The sequence below is a fragment of the Loxodonta africana genome, chromosome 5 (genome assembly GCF_030014295.1).
Source record: "Loxodonta africana isolate mLoxAfr1 chromosome 5, mLoxAfr1.hap2, whole genome shotgun sequence".
In the NCBI taxonomy this organism is placed as follows: domain Eukaryota; kingdom Metazoa; phylum Chordata; class Mammalia; order Proboscidea; family Elephantidae; genus Loxodonta; species Loxodonta africana.
In genome coordinates this window covers 74,488,274-74,512,736 of record NC_087346.1, presented here as the reverse complement: position 1 = coordinate 74,512,736, position 24,463 = coordinate 74,488,274, and the positions used below count along the sequence as shown (strand labels likewise).

General features: G+C 37.0%; 1 long non-coding RNA gene across 1 annotated transcript in view; it reads right to left on the bottom strand.

Moving 5' to 3' along the window:
- The window catches only part of LOC135231438 (uncharacterized), a 34,842-nt gene extending 14,022 nt beyond the window's left edge, over window positions 1-20,820 (bottom strand). Inside the window, exon 1 of the long non-coding RNA XR_010322060.1 lies at window positions 19,210-20,820. This is a non-coding gene — a long non-coding RNA (uncharacterized LOC135231438). The remainder of the gene's footprint in view (window positions 1-19,209) is intronic.
- Between the last annotated feature and the right edge of the window lie 3,643 nt (window positions 20,821-24,463).

The following is a 24,463-nucleotide window of genomic DNA, read 5'->3' as shown; positions in this document are numbered from 1 at the left end:
CATTCAGCTTTCTACTTCTGTAAATTGCTTTTATCTTTTCTACTTTCATTGTCATTTTATTTCCGATTTATAGGAGTTATTTATACTAAATCCTTATTAGTTGTAGTAATTATAGATATCTTTTCCCAGTCTGTGGCTTAACTTTTCATTTCAATTATGGTACCTTTGGATAAGAGAAGTTTTCCACTTCTCCCATGGTAGCTGCTCTTACCATATTCCAAACATACGTAATAACCAGATGTGTGTAGCTATTCTTCTCTGTTTCATTCGAGCTTTAATTACTCTGATTTTATATTAAACTTTAATTCTTGATCAACAAGACTTTTCCCATCTCCGTTTTCCCTCATTGTTCAAAACTTCTTTAACTCTTTAGTGACCCAATTATTTTCTGCTTTGATTTTGTGTTGATACCATGTGTTTTCATTAATGGAATCATGCTGATTCATTGAGCATGTCTGAATTTTTGGTAGCCAGTATGGATTTTTGTTTCCTTTCCCCTTTCCTCAAATCTACCCTAAGTGTTTAGTGGGACACATGAAGTATCACTAATTATACCTCAGAATCCCCTCCAGGGTACATATGTGTAACAAATAAAAAAATTCAAATTTCTGTTTCTTCTACTAAATATTCAGACTCTTCATACAATATCCTGTAAAGACAGGTATTTGTGGCATATACTCACTTCTTTGGGTTCAAACAGTCATAAAGGCCCCTGCCTTGTGGCAGGATGCACTGTTATTGATACAGCAGCTTCCCAATAACTTAAAGGCTGAAAAAGTTCATGGTTGTTATCCGTACCATCAGGCACAGAAGTGTTATTAATGTCTATCTGTAAAATTTTATACTTTTCTTTATTGATCTTACATACTCCCTGCTAACCTTATTCAATCCTTTTTGTAGCTATTGTAAATGAGGTTTTTCTTCACCTTATATGTAAACAACCTGATCAGCATTTCTCAAGCTGAAAGAGCTAAAGAAAAAAAATCAAGCCTTGAGTTGCAATATTGAATGAGTCTACCAGGAAAATATTAAATGATCCAGGAGACATCAAAAGAATATGGAAGGAATACACAGAGTCACTATGCCAAAATGAATTGGTCAACATTCAACCATTTCAGGAGGTCGCATAGGATCAGGGAATGATGGTGCTGAAGGAAGAAATCCAAGCTGCACTGAAAGTGTTAGTGAAAAACAAGGCTCCAAGAATTGACTGAATACCAATTGAGATGTTTCAACAAATGAATGCAGCACTGGAAGTGCTAACTCGTCTATGCCAAGAAATTTGGAAGACAGCTACCTGACCGAAGAGATCCATATTTAAGCCTATTTCCAAGAAAGGTGATTCAACAGAATGCAGAAGTTATCAAACAATATCATTAATATCACACGCAAGTAAAATTTTCCTGAAGATCATTCAAAAGGGACTGCAGGAGGTGGGACCAAATGGCGGAGTAGTCAGACTCTTCCAGTGAACCCTCTTACAGCAAAGATTCAAAAAAACAAGTGAAACGATTACATTTGTGACAAGCTAGATGTCCTGAACATCAAAGGCAAAGTTAGAAAATGGACTGAGAGGTGGGGGAGGGAGATATGGCTCAGAAGTGGAGAGGAGCTGCCGGACCTGAATCGCCAGGATCCCTAAGGCCCCATTCTTGGGAGGGGCTGTGGCAGGTGGTGGTAGCATTTGGCCAGAGTTTCCCCAGGCAGAAACAGCCAGCTGCACAGCCTACTCACACCTCCAGAACCAGAGAAGAACGGTGCTCTTGGCAAAAGCTAAGTACTTGCTTATATTTTACCACATCCCCAGCCTCCGAGCCAGCTTCAGTGGCTGTCGATTGCCCTGGGCCTGAAACAGGTTCTGTTGTGTGCACTGAGCCTTTCTCCCAACTTTGGAGAAGGAAAAAAATCACAATTGGAGAAAAGGTAATCTGCCAGCTCCACTCACCTGGGGAGCTTAGGACAGAAGTGGCTCCTGTTCATGCATAGTCAATGGACTTTAAATACCTTTTCCCCCTGCATGGACATGTGTGTGCCTATTTCAGGAGAATAGGCCCTTATTGGTAGACTGCAACAGTTTCAGCTGTGTGGTGGAGAGGTGGGTGTTTGATGTTTGACAGTACTTTGCCTATTAAACAGGGTCTTCACCTGCCCACTTCAGGGGCCTAAAGACTGGTGGCTCCACTCAGGTCACCCAGCCACCCACTACAGGGGTCCAAGGATAACTGGTACCTCCCATTCCTTACAACCAAAAGCACTGGGTGCCCAAAGTCCATCTGCAAAACCCACCCACATGTGTGCTCTAGGGAACGGGGACACACATTCCTCATAGACACTCAGGGAATGGTTTTTATCCCCCTGCCTTGTTCAGAATGTTACCCCCTGCTACAATGAGACACTGGTACCTACACTAATCCCCCCTGCCCCTTAAAGACTGTAGGACAGAGCCGGTACCACACACTTGATGACCAACTACCTGGACACCTGAGTTGAATCCATATAAGAAAAGTGAAAGGACTCCTAGGCTCATATACTTAGTAACAGCTCTAGCTATTTGGTGACAGGACGTTAGAGCTTCAAATGTGAAAATAATCAAGCAGGCTCACTCAAGCAACCTATTTGGACATATCAAAACAAACCAAAGCAAGAAGCTAGGATATAGTAAGCAAACATAAAATAAACTAATACAGTAATTTGTAGATGGCTCGGAGACAACAGTCACTATCAAATCACATAAAGAAGCAGACTGTGATCACTTCAATGAGCTCTCAAAACAAAGAATCAAGGGATCTTCTGAATGAAGGTGAATTCCTGGAATTACCAGATGCAGAATACAAAAGATTAATATTCAGAACTCTTCAAGACATCAGGAAGGAGATCAGGCAATACGCAGAACAAGCCAAGGAACACACAGATAAAGCAGTTGAAGAAATCAAAAGTGTTATTCAAGAACATAATGAAAGATTTAATAAGCTGTGAGAATCCATAGTAAGCAATCAGAAATTCAGAAGATTAACAATAAAATTACAAAATTAGACAACTCAATAGAAAGTCAGAGGACCACAATTGAGCAAATGGAAGGCAGAATTGGTAAAGCACTTGGCGCTAATATATTTGAAGAAAAGTCAGATAAAAGAATTTTAAAAAATGAAGAAAACTTAAGAATCATGTGAGACTCTATCAAGAGAAATAACCTATAAGTGACTGGAGTACCAGAACAGGGAGGGATAACAGAAAATACAGAGAGAATTGTTGAAGATTTCTTGGCAGAAAACTTCCCCGGTATCGTGAAAGATGAGAAAATATCTATCCAAGATGATCATTGAATGCCACATAAGGTAGATCTTAAAAGAAAGTAACCAAGACATAATCAAACTTGCTTAAACCAAAGATAAAGAGAGCATTTCAAGAGTGGTTAGGGATAAATGAAAAGTCACCTACAAAGAAGAGTCAATAAGAATAAGCTCGGACTACTCAGCAGAAACCATGCAGGCAAGAAGGCAGTGCGATGGCTTATATAAAGCATTGAAGGAAAAAAATTGCCAGCCAAGAATCATATATCCAGCAAAACCATCTTTCAAATATGAAGGTGAAATTAGGACATTTCCAGATAAACAGAAGTTTAGGGAATTCAGAAAAACCAAACCAATACTACAAGAAATACTAAAGGGAGTTCTTTCATTAGAAAATCAATGATATCAGACATCAAACCGAGACTAGAACACTGGACAGAGCAATCAGATGTCAACCCAGATAGGGAAATCACAAAAACAAATCAAGATTAAAAAAAAAAAAAATGCTCAAAACAGGGAAACAGCAATGTCATTATGTAAAAGAAGACAACATTAAAACAATAAAGAGGGACTAAGAAAATGTAGTCATAGATCTTTCATATGGACAGGAAGACAAGGTGATATAAAGAAATAAAAGTTAAGTTTAAATGTAGAAAATAGGGGTAAACATTAAGGTAACCACAAAGGAGACTAACAATCCTGCTTATCAAAATAAAATACGAGAAAAAAATAGAGAGTCAGCAGATACAAAATCAACTACAACGAATATGAGGAAAAGACAATATATAAAGATAAATTACTCAGTGCAAAAAATTAAGTGAGAAAAAGAAACTGTCAACAACACAAAAAAAGACATCAAAATGACAGCACTGAACTCATAAAAAAAATGTAAATGGACTAAATGCACCAATAAAGAAAAAAAAGAGTGGCAGAATGGATTAAAAAAAAAAAAAGATCCATCTATATGCTGTCTGCAAGTGACACACCTTAGACTTAGAGACACAAACAAACTAAAACTCAAAGGATGGAAAAAATATATCAAGTAAACAATAATCAAAAAAGAGCAGAAGTGGCAGTATTAATTTCTGACAAAATAGACTTTAAAGTTAAACCCACCACAAAGGATAAGGAAGGACACTATATAATAATTAAAGGGACAATAAACCAGGAGGATATAACCATATTAAATATTTATGCACCCAATGACAGGGCTGCAAGATACATGAAACGAACTCTAACAGCATTGAAAAACGAGATAGACAGCACTACAATTATAATAGGAGACTTCAACACACCAAAATCCAGAAAGAAAGCTCAATAAAGACATGGAAGATCTAAATGCCACGATCAACCAACTAGACCTCACAGACGTATACACAACACTCCATCCAAGAGCAGGCATGTATACTTTCTTTTCGAATGCACATGGAGCATTCTCTAGAAAAGACCACGTATTAGGTTATAAAGCAAGCCTTAACAGAATCCAAAACATTGAAATATTACAAAGCATCTTCTCTGAACATAAGGCCATAAAAGTAGAAATCAACAATAGAAAAAGCAGGGAAAATAAATCAAAAGCTTGGAAACTGAACAATACCCCACTCAAAAACAACTGGGTTATAGAAGACATCAAGGATGTAATAAAGAAATTCATAGAATCCAATAAGAATGAAAACACTTCCTATCAGAATCTTTGGGACACAGTGAAAGCAGTGCTCTAAGGTCAATTTATATAAATAACTGCACACATACAGAAAGAAGAAAGTGCCAAAATCAAAGAATTATCCCTACAACTTGAACAAAGAGAAAGAGAGCAACAAAGGGAACCTACAGGCACCAGAAGAAAGCAAATAATAAAAATTAGAGCAGAATTAAATGAAACAGAACAGAAAAACAATTGAAAGAATTAACAAGACCAAAAGCTGGTTCTTTGAAAAAACTAACAAAATTCATAAATCATTGGCCAAACTGACAAAAGAAAAACAGGAGAGGAAGCAAATAACACAAATAAGAAATGAGATGGGCAATATTACAACAGACTCAACTGAAATTAAAAGAATCATATCAGATTACTATGAAAAATTGTACTCTAACGAATTTGAAAACCTAGAAGAAACGGATAAATTTCTAGAACCATATTACCTACCTGAACTAACACAGAAGTAGAAAAACTAAATAAACCGGTAACAAAAGAAGAGATTGAAAAAGTAATTAAAAAACTCCCAACCAAAAAAAGCCTTGGCCAGTATGGCTTCACTAGAGAATTCTACCAAACTTTCAGACAAGAGTTAACACGACTTCTACTAAACGTATTTCAGAGCATAAAAATGGACAGAATACTCCCAAACTCATTCTATGAAGCCAGGATATCCCTGATACCAAAACCAGGTGAACACACAACAAAAAAAGAAAATTACAGACCTATATCCATCATGAACGCAGATGCAAAAATCCTCAAAAAAATTCTAGCCAAGAGAATTCAACAACACATCAAAAAAATAATTCACTATGACCAAGTGGGATTCCTACCAGGTATGCAGGGATAGTTCAACATTAGAAAAACAATTAATGTAATCCATCATATAAATAAAACAAGAACCACATGATTTTATCAACCGATGCAGAAAAGTCATTTGATAAAGTTCAATACCCATTCGTGATAAAAACTCTCAGCAAAATAGGAATAGAAGGAAAATTCCTCAACATAATAAAGGGTATTTATACAAAGCCAATAGCCAGTATCATCCTAAATGGAGAGAGTGTAAAACATTCCCCTTGAGATCAGGAACCAGACAAGGATGCCTTTTATCATCACTCTTATTCAACATTGTGTTGGAGGCCCTAGCCAGAGCAATTAGGCTAGATAAAGAAATAAAGGCATCCTGATTGGCAAGGAAGAAGTAAAACTATCTATTTGCAGATTATACACAGAAAACCCTAAGGAATCCTCAAGAAAGCTACTAAAACTGATAGAAGAGTTCAGCAGAGTATTGGGATACAAGATAAACATACAAAAATCACTTGGATTCCTCCACATCCACAAAAACAACATTGAAGAGGAAATCACAAATCAATACCATTTACAGTAGCCCCCAAGAAGATAAAATACTTAGGAATAAATCTTACCAGAGACGTTAAAGACCTATACAAAGAAAACTATAAGACACTACTGCAAGAAACCAAAAGAGACCTACATAAGTGGAAAAACATACCTTGCTCATGGATAGGAAGACTTAACACTGTAAAAATGTCTATTCTACCAAAAGCCATCTATAGATACAATGCAATTCCGATCCAAATCCCAATGACATTTTTTAATAAGATGGAGAAACAAATCACCAACTTCATATGGAAGGGAAAGAGGCCCTGGATAAGTAAAGAATTACTGAAAAAGAAGAACAAAGTGGGAGGAGTCACTCTACCTGATTTTAGAACCTATTATTCTGCCACTGTGGTCAAAACAGCCTGGTACTGGTACAACAGCGGATACATAGACCAATGGCACAGAACTGAGAATCCAGACATAAATCCATCCACATATGAGCAGTTGATATTTGACAAAGGCCCAAAGTCAGTTTAATGAGGAAAAGACAGTCTCTTTAACAAATGGTGCTGGCATAACTGGATACCCATCTGCAAAAAAAAGAAACAAGGCCCATACCTCACACCATGCACAAAAACTAACCCAAGATGGATCAAAGACCTAAATATAAAATCTAAAATGATAAAGATCATGGAAGAAAAAATAGGGACAATGCTAGCAGCCCTCATACATGGCATAAACAGTATACAAAATATTACTAACAATGCACAAACACCAGAAGAGAAACTAGATAACTGGGAGCTTCTAAAAATCAAACACCTATGCTCATGAAAGACTTCACCAAAAGAGTAAACAGATTAACTACAGACTGGGAAAAAGATTTTAGCTACGACATTTCCAATCAGCGCCTGATCTCTAAAATCTACATGATACTGCAAAAACCCAACTACAAAAACACAAATAACCCAATTAAAAAATGGACAAAGGATATGAGCAGACACTTCACTAAAGAAGATGTTCAGGTAGCTAACAGATACGTGAGGAAATGCTCACGATCATTAGCCATTAGAGAAATGCAAAACCAAACTACAATGAGATTCCATCTCACTCCAACAAGGCTGGCATTAATCCAAAAAACACAAAATAATAAATGTTAGAGAGGTTGTGGAGAGACTGGAACACTTACATAATGCTGGTGGGAATGTAAAATGGTACAAACACTTTGGAAATCCATTTGGCACTTCCCTAAAGAGCTAGAAATAGAACTACCATACGATCCAGCAATCCCACTCCTTGGAATATATCCTAGAGAAATAAGAGCCTTTACATGATCAGATATATGCACACCCATGGTTATTGCAGCATTGTTTACAATAGCAAAAAGATGGAAGCAACAAGGGTGCCCATCAGTGGATGAATGGATAAATAAATTAACAGTATACTCACACATGGAATACTACACGTCTATAAAGGACAATGATGAATCCATGAAACATTTCATAACATGGAGGAATCAGGAAGGCATTATGCTGAGTGAAATTAGTCAGTTGCAAAAGGACAAATATTGTATGAGACCACTATTATAAGAACTCGAAAAATAGTTTGAACAGAGAATAAAATATTCTTTGATGGTTAGGAGAGGCAGGGAGGGAGGGAGGAAGAGAGAGGGGTTTTCACTAATTAGATAGATAAGAACTATTTTAGGTGAAGGGAAAGACAACACACAGTACAGGAGAGGTCAGCACAGCTGCACTAAACAAAAGCAAAGAAGTTTCCTGAATAAACTGAACGCTTCAAAGGCCAGTGTAGCAGGGGCAGGGGTTCGGGGACCATGGTTTCAGGGGACATCAAAGTCAATTGGCATAATAAAATCTATTATGGCAGCGGGTTTTTTTTAAACAGCAAAACATGGATGTATTTACTTTTAAAAATGATCTTTTTTATATCTTGTTTCTAGTAAATTTATAACCTTTTTTTCCTTAATATATTGCAGTGTACAGGTCTTTCAAAGCAGTGTTAAATAATAAAGGTGATAGCAGACACTTTGTTTTCTTTCTGACATTAAGGAAAGTTTTCTTAGTATTTCAGGTTACGTTTGGTCTTCATTCAATATTTTATAAGATTTTCACAACTATAAATAAGTACAAAATATATCCAGCCAATTTTAAAACAAGATGGTAAATTAAATATGTAAATGATCATCACTATATTTTCATTTATTTTGAACAAATTTATCATCAAATAACATTTTATGGTTTCTGAGATAAGAGAACAAATTGATTGGCTTCATTTATACCTTATATTCATGAAAATGTTCATAAAGCAGAAAAATTGAGAAATGGAAGTGAGAATTATTACATATTAAATCATTAGCCCCTACATAGCCAATATGTGGTGCATAAAAACATATAAAGGAACAAATAAAAAAATAATAATAATATTAAACCTCATTAAAAATAAACTATAATAAAAAAGTGATTTTTCATATAAAAATTTTATAGTACTAAATACTAGCAAATTTACAATAAGATAAATTTCTCATACAATACGACTAACCATATAACTGGGACATACATTTTGGAAATCGCCTTAGAAATAATTATTGGGGCATAATTTTTTGTAGCATAGTTACAGCAGATAGTAGACCAAATTATGAAGTCAGGAAAATTTATCTTAGTAGCAATCCCTCAACATCTATCCTGAGGAAAATTCCTCTTTCAAGTCCCAACAGAGTGGTTCATTTCTCTTACTGACTCACTAATTATGGGTTCCCTTCTCTTTCTTCATTTAAGGAATTCTTGAAACAAGTAAGAATTAAGGAATTTCTTAATCATTAATACTTTACAGTGAACTTACTCCTAATAATATGTTTAGTTAAAAATAACTTTTTTAAATATCATTAAGAGAAATGATAAAGAGTAGTTTAAAATTTCAGGACAAGGTATCATATACTCATCTTACTTCAAGAGTTGGGCTTGGAGCAGGGCCAAGATGGCTGACTAGGTGGAAGCTACCTCGGATCCCTCTTGCAACAAAGACTCAGAAAAACAAGTGAATCGATCACGTAAATGACAATCTATGAACCATGACCATCAAACACAGATCTAAAGAGTTGACCTCAACGACAGAGACTGAGAACGAACAACCACGGGGATGCAGCGACCGTTTTCAGAGCCTGGAGCCAGCATCCCAGTCAGAAAACCTTGGCACCAGGCTTTGGACTGGGGGCAGGGAAGCTGAGCACGGCATCCTGAGACGGCACAAACACGGGATGCAGCCCTAGCCCTCAGAAGTGACCTCGGGGGAAGCCCAGCCAGTGCGCGCAGACAGCTCAGCGACGCAGCTGACAGGAGAAGTCACCGGGAGGCAGCGACTGGTTTGGGAGCCAGGAGTGCAGCGTCCCAGCCAGGGAAACTTGGCGCTGGGCTTTGGACTGGAAGAGGAGGAACTAACCACGGCTTCTGAGACAGCGCAAGCACCAGACACAGGCCTGACCCTCGGGGGCAATCTCTACCCAGCCAGCGCACACAGTTGACACGCCCCTCGGGAATCTCAGATAAAACAGTCATCCCAAGCAAGATAAGTAACTTTGTCTATACTCCGGGCGTTTACTCTCTCTTATTTATCTGAACCCTCCCCTCCCCTTCCCAGGTGGCTTCATTAACATTGGAATTTCCTGAGCCAGAGAGTGAAGTGCTCTGCAGTTTTTCTTTCTTTTTTGGTCTTTTCCTAACCCATTCTTCTGGCCTGAGAGAAGCACCTACAAAAAACCCAGGGGCCAAAAATTCTTCCCCAATTGGACTAAAAACACAGAACCAGCTCCAGCCAAACATATGTGATCCACAGTCTTGGGTTTTCATCCCTACAGGGAACAAGGTGGCTATTATAATGCAAAGGCAATTCTAATAGGGATCTGACTGGAATTGTTTTAGCGGATTACTGGAAAGGCAAGTTTCCCAGGTCTGATATCTCTGCATATTCAACAGAACCCTCACTGACCCAGAACAGGGAACTGTGGGCTGAAGCTCCCCCCAGACCACCTAGCCTCCTGCCTTAGGGGTCTAAGGAGGGTAACACCTACCAATCTGTAAAGGTACTTGCATTGGGGGGCTAAGGTACACCTGCAGAGCCCACCCACCAAAGTGCTTTAGGAATAGAGACACACCTACCTCACTGGCACTTGGGGGAAGCCTGTCAGCATCCTGCCCCCCCTGGAGGTGAAACCCTGCTGCTATTAGAATCTGGTGCACACAACTATCACCACTACCTCTCTAGGTGGATAGGTGACAGTCTGCACCACATACTTGATGACCCAAAATCAGATTCTACTCAAGAATAGTGAATGGACTCCTAGGCTTATATATCTGGTAACAGCCCAAAACAGCTGGTAATAGGACATAAGTGATTCATGGGCTACAAAAATCAAGACACCGCAATCTAGTAGCCCATCTACGTATATTGAAAGAAAACTAAACGAGATAAGACTCAGTGAGCAAATATAGAATAAATCATTACAATACCTTAGAGATGGCTCGGAGACAGCAGTCGATATCAAACCACATAAAGAAGCAGACCATGATTGCTTCTACAACTCCCCAAACTAAAGAATTAAAATCTTTCCCAAATGAAGATACAATCCTGGAATTGCCAGATACAGAATATAAAAAACTAATTTACAGAATGCTTCAAGACAAGAGGGATGACCTCAGAAATGAAACAAGGCAATCTACAAAAAAAGCCAAGGAACACACTGATAAAGCAGTTGAAGAAATCAAAAAGATTATTCAAGAACATAGTGGAAAAATTAATAAGCTGCAAGAATCCATAGAGAGACAGCATTCAGAAATCCAGAAGATTAACAGTAAAATTATAGAATTAGACAACTCAATAGGAAGTCAGAGGAGCAGACTCGAGCAATTGGAATACAGGGTAGGGGATCTGGAGGACACGGGAATTGACACCAATATAGCTGAAAAAAAGTCAGATAAAAGAATTAAAAAAAATGAAGAAACCCTAAGAATCATGTGGGACTCTACCAAGAAGAATAACTTGCATGTGATTGGAGTTCCAGAACAGTGAGGGATAACACAAAACACAGAACAGTTGAAGATCTGTTGGCAGAAAACTTCCCTGACATCATGAAAAACGAAAGGATATCTATCCAAGATGCTCATAGAACCCCATTTAAGATTGATCCAAAAAGAAAATCACCAAGACATATTATCATCAAACTTGCCAAAACCAAAGATAAAGAGAAAATTTTTAAAGCAGCCAGGGATAAAAGGTCTTAAAAAAAAAAAAAAAAATTTTTTTTTTTTTTTGTACAAAGGAGAACCAATAAGAACAAGTTCAGACTACTCAGCAGAAACCATGCAGTCAAGAAGGCAATGGGATGACATATATAGAGCACTGAAGGAGAAAAACTGCCAGCCAAGGATCATATATCCAGCAAAACTCTCTCTCAAATATGAAGGTGAAATTAAAGAATTTACAGATAAACACAAGCTTAGAGAATTTGCAAAAACCAAACCAAAGCTACAAGAAATACTAAAGGAAATTGTCTGGTCAGAAAACCAATAATATCAGATACCAGCACAACACAAGGTCACAGAACAGAACATCCTGATATCAACCCAAATACGGAAACCACAAAAACAAATTAAGATTAATTTTAAAAAGAAAAAATGCTCAAAACAGGGAATCATTGAAGTCAATATGTAAAAGATCATAATAATCAAAAAGAGGGACTAAATACAGGAGACATAGAACTGCCAAATGGAAAGGGAAACCGGCAATATAGGACAAGTTAGGTTTTTACTTAGAAAAATAGGGGTAAATATTAAGGGAACCACAAAGAGGTATAACAACTCCATAACTCAAAATAAAAACCAAGAAAAACATAACGACTCAGCAAACATAAAGTCAACTGCTATGAAAATGAGGAACACACAATTTACAAAGAAAAACATCTCAGCACAAAAAAGTAAGTGGAAAAACGAAATTGTCAACAACACACACAAAAAGGTATCAAAATGACAGCACCAAACACATACTTATCTATAATTACACTGAATGTAAACGGACTAGATGCACCAATAAAGAGACAGAGAGTCTCAGACTGGGTAAAGAAATACGATCCGTCTATATGCTGCCTACAAGAGACACACCTTAGACTTAGAGACACAAACAAACTAAAACTCGAAGGATGGAAAAAAATATATCAAGCAAACAACAAGCAAAAAAGAGCAGGAGTAGCAATATTAATTTCTGACAAAACAGACTTTAAAGTTAAATCCACCACAAAGGATAAAGAAGGACATTACATAATGATTAAAGGGACGATAGACCAGGAAGATATAACCATATTAAATATTTATGCACCCAATGATAGGGCTGCAAGATACATAAAACAAACTTTAACAGAACTGAAAAATGAGATAGACACCTCCACAATTATAGTAGGAGACTTCAACACCCCACTTTCGGAGAAGGACAGGACATCCAGTAAGAAGCTCAATAGAGACACAGAAGACCTAATTGCTACAATCAGCCAACTTGACCTCATAGACTTATACAGAACACTCCACCCAACAGCTGCAAAGTATACTTTTTTTCTAGCGCACATGGAACATTCTCTAGAATAGACCACATATTAGGTCATAAAACAAATCTTTGCAGAGTCCAAAACATCGAAATATTACAAAGCATCTTCTCAGACCACAAGGCCATAAAACTGGAAATCAATAACAGAAAAATTAGGGAAAAGAAATCAAATACTTGGAAACTGAACAACACCCTGCTGAAAAAAGACTGGGTTATAGAAGACATTAAGGAGGGAATAAAGAAATTTATAGAATGCAACGAGAATGAAAACACCTTCCTATCAAAACCTCTGGGACACAGCAAAAGCAGTGCTCGGAGGTCAATTTATATCGATAAATGCACACATACATAAAGAAGAAAGAGCCAAAATCAGAGAACTGTCCCGACAACTTGAACAAATAGAAAGTGAGCAACAAAAGAATCCATCAGGCACCAGAAGAAAACAAATAAGAAAAATTAGAGCTGAACTAAATGAATTAGAGAACAGAAAAACAATTGAAAGAATTAACAAAGCCAAAAGCTGGTTCTTTGAAAAAATTAACAAAATTGATAAACCATTGGCCAGACTGACTAAAGAAATACAGGAAAGGAAACAAATAATCCGAATAAAAAACGAGATGGGCCACATCACAACAGACCCAATTGAAATTAAAAGCATCATACCAGATTATTACGAAAAATTGTACTCTAACAAATTTGCAAACGTAGAAGAAATGGATGAATTCCTAGAAAAACACCACCTACCTAAACAAACACAAGCAGAAGTAGAACAACTAAATAGACCCATAACAAAAAAAGAGATTGAAAAGGTAATCAAAAAATGCCCCCCACCCCCCCAAAAAAAGCCGTGGCCCAGACGGCTTTACTGCACAGTTCTACCAAACTTTCAGAGAAGAGTCAACACCACTACTACTAAAGGTATCTCAAAGCATAGAAAATGACGGAATACTACCTAACTCATTCTATGAAGCCAGCATATCCCTGATACCAAAACCAGGTAAAGACATCACAAAAAAAAAGAAAATTACAGACCTATATCCCTCATGAACATAGATGCAAAAATTTTTATCCCTCATGAACATAGATGCAAAAATCCTCAACAAAATTCTAGCCAATAGAATTCAACAACATATCGAAAAAATAATGCACCATGACCAAGTGGGATTTATATCAGGTATGCAAGGCTGGTTTAATATTAGAAAAACCATTAATGTAATCCACCATATAAATAAAACAAAAGACAAAAACCACATGATCTTATCAATTGATGCAGAAAAGGCATTTGACAAAGTCCAACACCCATTCATGATAAAAACTCTCAGCAAAATAGGAACTGAAGGAAAATTCCTCAACATAATAAAGGGCATCTATACAAAGCCAACAGCCAACATCACTCTAAATGGAGAGAGCCTGAAAGCATTTCCCTTGAGATCAGGAACCAGACAAGGATGCCCGTTATCGCCGCTCTTATTCGACATTGTGCTGGAGGTCCTAGCCAGAGCAATTAGGCTAGACAAAGAAATAAAGGGCATCCAGATTGGCAAGGAGGAAGTCAAATTATCTCTATTTGAAGATGGCATGATCTTATACACAGAAAACCCAAAGGAATCCTCCAGAAAACTACTGAAACTAATGGAAGAGTTTGGCAGAGTCTCAGGTTATAAGATAAACATACAAAAATCACTTGGATTCCTCTACATCAACAAAAAGAACATCAAACAGGAAATCACCAAATCAATACCATTCACAGTAGCCCCAAAGAAGATAAAAGTTAGGAATAAACCTTACCAAAGATGTAAAAGACCCATACAAAGAAAACTACAAAGTACTAGTGCAAGAAACTAAAAAGGACCTACATAAGGGAAAAACATACCTTGCTCATGGATAGGAAGACTTAACATAGTAAAAATGTCTATTCTACCAAAAGCCGTCTATACATACAGTGCACTTCCGATCCAAATTCTAATGACATTTTTTAATGTGATGCAGAAACAAATCACCAACATCATATGGAAGAGAAAGACGCCCCGGATAAGTAAAGCATTACTGAAAAAGAAGAACAAAGTGGGAGGCCTCACTCTACCTGATTTCAGAACCTATTATACAGCCACAGTAGTCAAAACAGCCTGGTACTGGTACAACAACAGGCACATAGACCAATGGAACAGAATTAAGAAACCAGATATAAATCCATCCACATATGAGCAGCTGATATTTGACAAAGGCCCAGTGTCAGTTAATTGGGGAAAAGAGAAGTCTTTTTAACAAAGGTGCTGGCATAACTGGATATCCATTTGCAAAAAAATGAAACAGGACCCATACCTCACACCATGCACAAAAACTAACTCCAAGTGGATCAAAGACCTAAACGTAAAGACTAAAACGGTAAAGATCATGGAAGAAAAAATAGGGACAACGTTAGGAGCCCTAATACAAGGCATAAACAGAATACAAAACATTACCAAAAACGACGAAGAGAAATCAGATAACTGGGAGCTCCTAAAAATCAAACGCCTATGCTCATCTAAAGACTTCGTTGAAAGAGTAAAAAGACCACCTACAGATTGGGAAAGAATTTTCAGCTACGACATCTCCGACCAGCGCCTGATCTCTAAAATCTACATGATTCTGTTAAAACTCAACCACAAAAAGACAAACAACCCAATCACAAAGTGGGCAAAAGATATGAACATGCACTTCACTAAAGAAGATATTCAGGCAGCTAACAGACACATGAGAAAATGCTTTCAATCATTAGCCATTAGAGAAATGCAAATTAAAACTACAATGAGATTCCATCTCACTCCAACAAAGCTGGCATTAATCCAAAAAACACAAAATAATAAATGTTGGAGAGGCTGCGGAGAGATTGGAACTCTTATACACTGCTGGTGGGAATGTAAAATGGTACAACCACTTTGGAAATCTATCTGGCGTTTTCTTAAAAAGTTAGAAATAGAACTGCCATACAACCCAGAAATCCCACTCCTCGGAATATACCCTAGAGAAATAAGAGCCTTTACACAAACAGATATATGCACACCCATGTTTATTGCAGCACTGTTTACAATAGCAAAAACCTGGAAGCAAACAAGGTGTCCATCAACTGATGAATGGTTAAATAAATTATGGTATATTCACACAATGGAATACTACGCATCGATAAAGAACAGTGACGAATCTGTGAAACATTTCATAACATGGAGGAACCTGGAAGGCATTATGCTGAGTGAAATTAGTCAGAGGCAAAAGGACAAATATTGTATAAGACCACTATTATAAGATCTTGAGAAATAGTATAAACTGAGAACACATACTTTTGTAGTTAAGAGGGGGGGAGGGAGGGAGGGTGGGAGAGGGTTATTTACTAATTAGTTAGTAGATAAGAACTACTTTAGGTGAAGGGAAGGACAAAACTCAATACACGGAAGGTCAGCTCAACTGGACTGGACCAAAAACAAAGAAGTTTCCAGGATAAACTGAATGCTTCAAAGGTCAGCAGAGCAAGGGCAGGGGTTTGGGGACTATGGCTTAAGGGGACTTCTAAGTCAATTGGCAAAATAATTCTATTATGAAAACATTCTGCATCCCACTTTGAAATGTGGTGTCTGGGGTCTTAAATGCTAACAAGCGGCCATCTAAGATGCATCAATTGGTCTCAAGATACCTGGATCAAAGGAGAATGAAGAATACCAAGGTCACACGATAACTATGAGCCCAAGAGTCAGAAAGGGCCACATGAACCATAGACTTACATCATCCTGAGACCAGAAGAACTAGATGGTGCCCGGCCACAACCGATGACTACCCTGACAGGGAGCACAACAGAGAACCCCTGAGGGAGCAGGAGAACAGTGGGATGCAGACCCCAAATTCTCATAAAAAGACCAGACTTAATGGTCTAACTGAGACTAGAGGCATCCCGGCAGTCATGTACCCCAAACCTTCTGTTGGCCCAGGACAGGAACCATTCCCAAAGACAACTCATCAGACATGGAAGGGACTGGACAATGGGTTGGAGAGAGATGCTGATGAAGAGTGAGCTACTTGTATCAGGTGGACACTTGAGACTATGTTGGCATCTCCTGTCTGGAGGGGAGATAGGAGGGTAGAGAGGGTTAGAAACTGGCAAAATCGTCAGAAAGGAGAGACTGGAAGGAGGGAGCAGGCTGACTCATTAGGGGGAGAGTAAGTGGGAGTATGGAGTAAGGTGTATATAAGCTTATATGTGACAGACTGACTTGATTGGTAAACTTTCACTTAAAGCACAATAAAAATTATTAAAAAAAAAAAAAAAAGTTGGGCCAAAGAATAGAGACAAAATTGGTGAAGAATATTGAATATACCACATGGATTGCCAGAAGTACCAACAAATCAGTCTTAGAAGAAATACAACCGGAATGTTCCTTGTAAAAGCAGATGGCAAGATTTTGTCTTGCTTACTTTGGACACGTTATCTTGAAAGACCAATCCCTGGAAAAGGACATTCATAGTTGGTAGAGGGCCAGTGAAAATGAGGGAAACCCTCGATGAGACTGATTGACACAATAACCACAACAATGAACTCAAACTTACCAACAATTAGAAAGATGGTTGTAGGCCAGCACAACCTGCTCAACCACACCATAACTGTAAGACAACACTCCAAATCCATGTGGTGCTCACAGGTTGTACACAATTTCTAGATGGCCAGCAGACCTTTAGAAAAAGGGCACCAATAATTTATTATGGATTGCTCCATAAGCATCACGTCTTTCTGATCAGAGCCTGAACACACTTAAGCACACGGAAAGTAGCTTATATTATTTACAAAAATCAGACAAAAAAGAACAGAAATAAGTTCCATCAAGAACAGTGTCCCCTGGTACTAAAGCTGTCCGGGCAGAGATAAAGACTCTTCCAAGTGCATCCCACTTTGTGCCATAAGTAAGGAGCTTAAATGAGACTTTACCGTCAGTTTCCCCGGCTAGGTAGATCCACTTAGGTGGATGGTTAGCTTAGACTATGTGTGCTCCACATGCACCATAGCTTGAGGAGACTACAAAAACATCCTTTCTCAGTTATTTTACACCCTGACCCAAAGTGACTAATTGAATCTTTTTAACCACACTAATAAACATCCTACTGCATCATGCTCCCCTGCCTTCCTGAGCAGATGTGGGAGTGGGGTGGAAGGGCGTTAGCCCAGAATAGTATTTTTTTTAATCTTGCTAACAAACGTCAGGCCTCATTGAGGGTGGTGGTTTGTTCTGAGTCCTAAAGATGCCAGCAGAGAGAGGAACAGAGAAAACCATGGCTGCCTGGCTTGTCTGAAGGACTTGCTCCCTACAATGGTGCAGGGCAACATTTCATTCTGTTATACATTGGGTCTGGGATACATAAAGTGGCTATGAGTAGTAGTCAACTCAGGGACAACTAACAACAGCTGTATCTTTTTCCCTCTCTCAACTCCCTACTTTTCAGAAAGGACTAAATTACTAAAATTAGTCCACACCGAAAGCTGGCTGACTTGATCTAGAAGTGAAACTTGAAATTTCTTACCAGTTACAAGTTCCCTTTCACTCTCACTTGACAAATTTACATGCTCAATTTTTTTAAAAATCTACTGTATTTCTACACAAATAATGCACATCTACATGTGTTTGATGACCACACCCCCCCGGAGGTATTTTTGTAAGCATTGTTATGCTAATTTTTGTGGCAATATGGTATAGGGGTGTTAGCAAATAAATGTAGAAGTTGCACATTATTTGTGTAAAAATACAGTATATCTCAGGGATTCCCTTCTTATAATACAACTTGGAAAGGCAGTGATCGTGATTTGTGAATGGAGAGAGATCAGTAAGGAAATTAGTTTAAGAATTCATTCCAGAGGGGTCTCCTCCCAAGATGCTTTTTCATAAACAAGCACTTCCTGATTATTTTCTGGGATTCAACAAACTGGGGCTCTGACAACTGATAGAACATTAGAAACATAATTAAGCTTTTAAGCCTTGAGTTGGTTGCATTGTCCAATTATGTCCCCTTGGCATTTCTAACACACACACCATTGAACAAGAACAAATCCAAATGTTCAAAACAGTGAAAGAGGCAGACGAGACAGCAGAAATTTTTACTCAGAGGTAAAGTGAAAAGTGCTCCTTGTGAAGCCATGAGAATTAAATAGAATAAAAATTTAAAATGTCAAGTACGCATGCCGTCTTAGACATCGTGCTGCTGTAAGAGACATATCACAAGTGGATGGCTTTAACAAACAGAAATTTATTTTCTCACAGTTTAGGAGGCTAGAAGTTCAAATTCAGAGCGCCAGCTCTCGGGAATGGCTTTCTCTCTCTGCCAGCTCTGAAGAAAGTACTTGTCTCTTCAGCTTCTGCTTCCTGGTTCCTTGGAGATCTCCATGTGGCTTGGAATCTATCTTACCCCATCTCTCTCTGCTCCCTTGTTTAATCTCTTATATCTGAAAAGAGATTGATTCAAGATACACTCTATACTAATCCTGCCTCATTAACATAATGAAGACAACCCATTCCCAAATGGAATTATGAACACTGGCATAGTGATTAGGACTTACAAAACATATTTTTTTTCAGAGCAGAATTCAATCCATAACACATGCCCAGAAATGCAAACGAAATAATACTAGAGTGTCCATAGAGGTCCTTTTTATCAAATGAGAACAATGAAAGGTAAGAGAATAAAATAAAAGAACATTTTTTAAAAATAAACTTTATCGAAACTACAAGAAAAATGAAGTAACATTTCTTTCCTCATCTAGAAATTTTACTTACTGAACTGGCAGCTGCTGTGAGGTTGGGTAAGTGACCTGCTCATTGCTGAATACTTAGTGCCTGGCACATTGCCCAGAAAAGACTAAGTTCTCAGTTTACTTTAGGGGTATAAATTAACCAACCATGAGATATGGTATGATGGGAGTGGCAGAATTCATTGAGTTTCTTTAAACGTATACCTGAGGTTATCACTGAGGCAACTGTATAATAAATTATAATAATATGCTAGCTGAAATGGATTGAGAAAAAAAATACCAGATCATATTAACAAAATTTGGAAAATAGAAGAGTGAGAAGGAAAGTAAGTGTCTTTAAGTGTCCTAATTTATTCATATTTAGCATTGGATATTCATTAGCTATTACCTCATTTCTAGAATGAAAAAAAGCTTAAGATTTAATGTTATTCTTTAAATTTATAAAAGTAAACACTACAGGAGTAAAAACATATTTTTCCTAATGATCTGAAATGAATAAGCACAGGTAATAAAGAAAAGAACACTTACAAAAAAAAAAAGAAAGGCAAAACAAAATATAAATACCTGTTATAATCATCAATCTAACTGTAGTAAACTCATAATTAAATGGAAGAGACTTCTGGATCTGGTAAGAATAAAATAAAATCCCATTTTAACTGTGTACTATAGGCCTATCTGAATCAAGTTGACTCAGGATGATTCACGGTAAAGCAATGATTAATTGTATAACAGAAAATTCAAGAAAAATAAAATAAAGTTTGTGATATAAATGTCTAGACAATGATTACTTCATGTAAAATGTGACAGAGTCATCTTTCAATGATTAGGAGTATGATGCATAATGAAAATATCAGGACACTGTATGTACCAAATTCCATATTTTTTTATATTGCTTTAAATATAAGTAAAAATTAACAGAAGCATTTATTCCAATCATCCTCCTCCCCCCAAAATAAAAATACAGGTTAAAGATAACCCAAATAATTTAACTATTAGTGCCGTGGAAACAGTCTCTAGCTTTCAGCATATTATCAAAGTGTCCCAAAAGAAGATTAAAAATTACTGTTTTCAGAATTCTTCTACTTTATTCCATGACCAAGTATTAAACTAATCTTTCCACCAAAAACCCCATTGCCATCAGGTCAATTCCAACTCATAGTGACCCTATAAGACAGAGTACAACTGACCCATAGAGTTTCCTAGAAGTGGCTAGTGAATTTGAACCGACAACCTTTAGGTTAGCAGCCAAGCTCTTAACCAGTGCGACACCAGAGTTTTGTTTTTTTTTTCCATTTTAAGCAACTAAAAAAACTCTGATATATGGGGTAACTGTTTACAGGTATTCAAAAGGCTGCACAAAACTGCAACCCCTGAGAGAAGGAAAACTCATAAGGTAAGCCCCATATTCACCCTGCTCTCTGCCTGGGGATATTATTCCCACCATGGACAGGGTTATGAAATCCAAATGGAAGGTGCCAGTTATGCCAAGCTAAAGGGACAGATTTTACACTTTGGGCTGATCAAACCCTTAGATTTAGCAGGGCAGGTCGCCTGCTGAAAATAGCTGGAGGAGGGATGCAGAAGTCTCTGTGAAAAGTCCTTGGTCAAGAGTTAGGTTTGACTTGCACAGGGCAATACTATACAAAGTTTACCAGAAAGCAGCCACGAAGAGATTGAAAATAGAATGGCATTACTAAAATCAAGCAATGCTGGGAGATTTTGGATTCCCAGTCCAGCTAGAGGGGAGAAATTTTGTTAACAGCTCAAGTATCCAGCTAAGATACCAGAAGGAGATCCATCGTAACATAAAAATTCCTGTTGTCATTGTTAGGTGCCCCCCAGTCAGTGAACAGATTGAAAATGAAGCTAACCATCATTTTCAATGGCAGCAATATTATAAAATACTTAAGAATAAATTTTACAAAATGTATACAAATTTTACAAAATGTATACAAATACCACACTAAAAACTCTAAAAAATACACTTACAGGAACTAAAGAAGATATAAATTAATACATATATAATTAAGGTATATTCAAAGTTCATGAGTTTTTAGGGTGTTCATTTTCCCTAAATTAATCAATAAATTCTATGCAATTCTGATGAAAATCTTATCAGTTTTTGAAATTGACAAGCTGATTCTAGAATATATCTATGGTAATACAAAGGGCCTAGGATAGCAAAGAATCCTGAAAAAGAACAAAGTTGAAAATCTACACTATTTAATTTCAAGATTTCGTAGTCAAGATAGTGTGGTATTGTGTAAGGACAGATTTGCAGAATACAGAGTCCAGAAATAGACTCACAAATATACAAATTGGTTTTTTTTTTACAAAGATGCCAAGGAAATTCAAGGCGAAAGTACACTATTTTCAAAACAAATAGTGCTGGAACAAATAGACGTATAAAAAGAACAAAATGAATCCGAATCTCTACCTCACATGAAACTCAAACATTAATCTGAAATAGATCATAGATGTAAATATAAACATGTACATATAAAACTTCTAGTATAAACAATGGACCTTACATTCCAGTAGGGGAGACAGACAGTATGTATATAAGCATAAAAATGAATGTTTAATTTCTGGTAATGATAAATACCATAAATAAAATAAATTAGGAAAAAGAGACAGAGACCAAAAATAGGGGACAAGGTAGGGAGAGACAACTTAAATAGGGTGGTCAAGAAATGATCTTATGAAGGACATCTGAACAGAGACATGAACAAAATGAAGTAAACTATACAGAGGTCTGTGGAGGAAGAGCATTCTATTCAAAAGGAGTATTTAGGGCAGAAGTCCAGAGGTAGCAACAAGCTTGACATAGTCCAGGAACAGCAAGAAGCCAGCGGACAAGCGTGTGCTTTCTATATTGGTAAAAAAAAAAAAAATTGGTAAGAAATGCTTAATTGCATGGCATATTTGTGAAGTCATTCTCTGAAAAGAACTACACACATTTAGTAATTCAACAAATAAGCATTTATGAGTGATTTACATGCTAGATATTTGGAAAACGATATTAAAAATATCAAATATTGCCTCTACTTTCATTAAGCCTGTTATGAATTGAATTCTGTCCCCCAAAAATACATGTTGTAAATTCTAACCCCCTATATCTGTGGTTGTAATCCCATTTGGGAATGAGTTTTCTTTGCTATGTTAATAAGCCATTATTAGTGTAAGATGTGTCTCAAATCAATCTCTTTTGAAATATAAATGAACAGGTTAAGCAAGGAAGTAGGGAAGAACAGTTAGGGGAAGGCAGACACGATGCCACATGAAGATCACCAAGGAGTCAAAGAATAGAAGCTAAACAGATACAAGGACCTTTGCCCAGAGAAAGCCTTCCTCTAGAAATTCAGCCAGTACCCTGAATTTAGACTTCTAGGCTCCATATCTGTAAGAAACAGAAACCCTGGTGGTGTAGTGGTTAAGAATTATGGCTGCTCACCAAAAAGTTGGCAGTTCGAATCCACCAGGTACTCCTTAGAAACACTATGGGGCAGTTCTACTCTGTCCTATAGGGTTGCTATGAGTCAGAATCAACTCAAAGGCAATGGGTTTGGTTTTTGGTTTAATTTGTGAGAGAATATATTTTTGTTTGTTAAAACCACCCACTTTGGGGTATTTCTGTTATAGCAGTACAAAATAACTAAGACGAAGCCTATAGTCTAGTATTATGTCTTCATCATCATTATCTCTACAGTTCATTTATACTAGATTTGAACTGCAATCTAAGCAAATCTATTAGCATGGCAGAGATTAGAGCTTTACTCTATCTGGTAGTAAAAAAAGAAACCTACTGACTGAAATGCAATGCCCTTTGGGGTCATATAATTACATCTATAAAAATCTAAGAAATAATCATGGTTTTCAAGTTTTAAATTTTTTAGACAAGCTTCACATCAATTTTGAATATTTTTCAGTAAGAAAAAAATATTAGAAGCTAAATACAATTTAGTAGGCCATATAAAATTCATGGCTGAAAGAGAATTTCACTGAACGATAGCCTTCTCTGGTTGCTATATATTTATGTTTAGTTTTATAGAGTATTTTACATATTTTATGTTCTTTTTGTATAGTTGAGCACGAAATGAAAAAGATTTATAGAAAAAGGTAAATCAAGATTATTGAAAAGGCAGAATCAAAAAGAAAAAAGTGATTATTTTAGTTAGCCTAATTGTATAATAACTCTATAGCATGCATTTGAATAACCATTTAATATATTTGTTATTTAAGATAAAGCCAATTGAACTAAAAATGCGGGAGGATATTAAAAACATACTTTACTGCTGGAAATCCTGCTAAAAATATGTAAAAAACATACTTAACGGCTGAAAATCCTGGCAGCTACAAATATGTAAAGAAACAATTTTTATAGAGACTGACAGATCTACAGGGTCAGATCCAAGAATCCTTAACAGAGATGATCATTCATTCAATCAACATTTATTAAGCATGCCAGACAGTAGGGGAAAACCTAGTATCTGTACAGTTCTCTACAGAACACATACACATATATCGTTCCATTTAATACTTGTTACAATCCTGTGAGGTATGTATTCTTATGAAGAATACAGGGATTCAAAGGGGTTGACATAAATGACCTTCTCACCCTGTAAGTAGAAATGCCAGACTAGAAACCCAGATCCTCTGACACCATAGCCCCTGATCTTCCCAGTGTACCATGCTAACCCTCATATTCATCTGTACAAGGCGAGGGAAGGCATTCCCCTTTTCACACCTTAATTTTCTCAGATG